Genomic DNA, 3705 nt, shown 5'->3' with positions numbered 1-3705 from the left:
GCCTAAGCCACAGTCTGGCCCCAGCGGCTCAGAGCATGCCCCCCTGGGCAGGTCCGCAGGTCCGCTGGGGGCCTTGGTCCCAGCTGCGGCACAGCTGGGAGCACACCCTCCTGGGCGGGTCTACTGGGGGCCTTGGTCCCAGCCACACTGCGACTTGCAGCATGCCCCCCTGGGTGGGTCTGTGGGTCCTCAGGGGGCCTTGCTCCCAGGGCAGGTGGCGTGGCGTTCCTGCCCACGAGCCCCTGGCGGGAGTGGCCTTGAAGCTGGGCGGCACTGCACTCCTGCCAGGGGACTTGCTCCCAGGGCAGGAAGGCTCCCAGGGCAGGCTGTGTGGTGTGCCTGCCCTCGAACCCCCGGCGGGAGTGGCCTCGGAGCTGGGCAGTGCCGGGGCTGGGGGTGGGCTCTGAGCCGTGCCACGGCTGCTCGGAGCCCGCCCCCAGCCCTGGTGTGTGGTGTGTGTCCACTGGGGCTGGGGGCACGTGCTCTGAGCTGGTGGTGACGCAGCCTCCTGAGTTGGTCGTGATGTCCTGGCCTAATTTGCATATTTCTCTCTTATTATATAGGATTACTGTGGCAGACAGTTTGCTGCTCATTAACAGCCCCCATCCTGATCTTGTTCCTGTGGCAACAACCTAGCCTGGGGGATGAATCATGACTGGTCTAAGTCAGTGGTCCTCAGCTTCTCTCTACAGTACGGTCAGTCACCTGGGGAACTTTTAAAAACATCCCAATGCCAGACCAATTACATCAATATCTCTAGGGCTGGAACTCAGGTATTGACATTAGAAACAAGAGCTCCTCCAGTGAATGTAATATGTCCAAACATGATGATGCTAGTCACTTTCACCGATTTTTGGACCAGTCAATTCTAGCCGGTGAGACGTAAAAGGAAGTTGGCTGGGGGCAGGGGATTCTGAGAAAGGTTTCCATAACCAGATTGAAGGAAAGAGAGACAGATAAGGAAAAACTCTTCCACTGCTTACTTGCTGATCAGTTTCCTCCCTCTCTGCATTTTAAAAACCCCAAGTAGTTGTGTGAGGAAGTGATGCTTGTTGCTGAGGCTACCAACTTGTGACAGTGGGAAGACAAGCTGGTGCATGAAATCCAAAAAGATGCAAAAGGTGGAAAGGGCCTGGGTCCTTGGTAACTTGATTCAGGGTGCTGAGGTCCCCATCCAGCCCTGAAAAAATTGCACCGACTCCTTCCCTGACAAATCCTGGTTGTCAGGTCTGGACCATCCAGGAGTTACTCAGGTCAATTAGTGTGTAGACCTTCTTCACTGATGAGCTGAGGGCATGGTCAGATGCCCCATGAGAAGGGCAGCCATGGGGAGGCTGGCTGAAGAGTTACCAGCTATCCTGTGTAGGTTGTTGGCAGCTCCAGGATATTTTATTGATTCGTTCAGTAGTTGAAACATCCTATATAATAAAAGCATAGTATGCAAACTGTCCCCTCGACTGGGAGTTCATTGGGGAGTTTGATGGGGGGGGGGGGGGGCTGGCCGGGGGAAGGGAGGGAGTACCTGGCTGGCAGCCAGCAGCCGCTAGGGACCCTACCAGTGCATGAATTTCATGCACTGGGCCTCTAGTATTAGTAATAAAGCTAAATGTGTTTCTCACCCTAGATTAGTCTCTAAGCCTGGCTGGAGTACCAACAGTGCTGCCAGGGGCTGCTAAGGGAGGCCAGGTAAGGGTGTGTTATAATGGAGAGATTCTGAGCCTGGGTTCGAACACCAAAGCTGCTTCACCCTCACCAGCCCAGGTGTGACTTCAGGCAAATTACTTAACTTCTCTGAGTCTCAGATTCCTCATCTATAAAACTGATAACATGTCCAAATAATGATATATGTACAATGCCCAACTCAATGCATGGTACATAAGGGTCCATTCCCTTCTCTTCCCTAAAGTAGAGCCTGACAGGGTTTTAGAAACTCATCAGTGGGTCAATAATGTTGGTGGAGACATGGTCAGTGCCCAATAATTCCAGCAGAAATGTGGGAGGAAGGGATTAGTCACCAAGGTATGGAAGAGCCTAAAACTGGCTCCCAGATGTCCCTGCAGCCCCGCAGAGAAAGCCCGGTTGGCCTTCCAAACAGCAGCACTAGTGTCTCCTCCGTAGTCACCTTTATACTAGTAACGTCCTAGAAGATGAAGCCTTGTACTAAACCCTCCTCTCTATTCTCTTTCTTATCCTACCTCAATCAGCACTCAATAAATGTTAAGAAAACTGGGGATTCCTGGTCAAGGGCACATGCCAGGGTTGCGGGCTTGATCGCCAGTAGGGGGCGTGCAAGAGGCAGCCAATCCATGATTCTCTCTCATCATTGATGTTTCTATCTCTCCCTTCCTCTCTGAAATCAATAAAAAATATTTTTTAAAATGGGGGAAAAGTGAAAGTTTCTGGGAGACTGTCAGTTCTATAAAGTCATAAAATGCAGCATCTGCCCTGGAGAGGGGGTCCCTCAGGCCTCTGCAGGAGGGTTAGGGACCATTATGTTATTTACATCTGTAAATACAGGATTAACAGATGAAAGGATGTTTTTGTTCAGATGTGACAAGTCACCCTGGGCCTTACTGTCCTTTACTCTGGAAACCAGGAAGGAACACAGACTTCCCAGAAAGTACAGAAACTGACATAGAAAACCACTTGATTACTGGGAGAAAATTCAGCCAGCTGCTACTAACAACAACAATATCCACGTTCATTAACATCTTCAACTTTGTCCTCAGAGCGTCATCCCAGGGGAATAGTGAATTATACTATAAAATAATGAATGGAAACTTAAGTCACTTCCTCCCACCAGGCCCGGCTTTTCCTCCTCCTCTGGACTGCACAGTGCAGAAAGCTTCACCCTTCCAACTCCCACACAGTTTGGGGAAACTTATCCCCATGCCACTGACTAGACTCCTAAAGTCAGTCTCATGCAGAACAAACTCTTCCCTCGGCCAACAACTGACCAGACACTGAACACATTCTGAGATCATTTCAGCCCCATTTGAGCATCTCAGGATGTATACTTTACAGAAAAAGAACAAAACAAATTGGGGGGCCTTTTCACAAAGTTCCTCCTGCTGCTACTGCGGATCTAAGGTTGCCCTGGCTGGTTTGGCTCAGTGGACTGAGCGTCAGACTGCGGACCCAAAGGTCCCAGGTTCGATTCCGGTCAAGGGCACATGCCTGGGTTGTGGGCTCGGTCCAACGTTCAGGAGGCAGCCAATCAATGATTCCCTCTGATCATTGATGTTTCTATCTCTCTCTTCCTCTCCTTTCCTCTCTGAAATAAAAATATTAAAAAAAAAAACCACAAAAAACAAAAAACGGATGGGATGAAGCGAGGGGAAGCCCGGCCCTGAGGTCTTTTCGGCATTAGAGGAAGCTGACCAGGCAGCTCTTGGGAATTGCTGTAAATGGGATATGGTCAAATGTCCTGCAACACCAGCCGTGGGGGTAGGAGGAGACGCCACATGAGCCAGGAGGAAAGCTAAGTGCATTCTAGGCCACTATACCAGAGCCTGAGATACACACGGGCAAAAACTGTTGCAAGAGAGGCCTGACTATGCCTGTGTGCTTGGGAACTCAGAAGGAAAGTTCTGGAACCTGCACATCAGAGAGAGAGAGAGAGAGAGGCAGAGAAGAAATATGAAACAGATTGGGGGAGGTTGAATAAGAGTCAACAACTTTCCACCTAACCCCACAGCACAGATT

The sequence above is a fragment of the Myotis lucifugus genome, unplaced genomic scaffold (assembly GCF_000147115.1).
Source record: "Myotis lucifugus unplaced genomic scaffold, Myoluc2.0 scaffold_76, whole genome shotgun sequence".
Classification (NCBI taxonomy): domain Eukaryota; kingdom Metazoa; phylum Chordata; class Mammalia; order Chiroptera; family Vespertilionidae; genus Myotis; species Myotis lucifugus.
The sequence above is the reverse complement of the archived record's forward strand: the minus strand, read 5'-3'. Positions refer to the sequence as shown.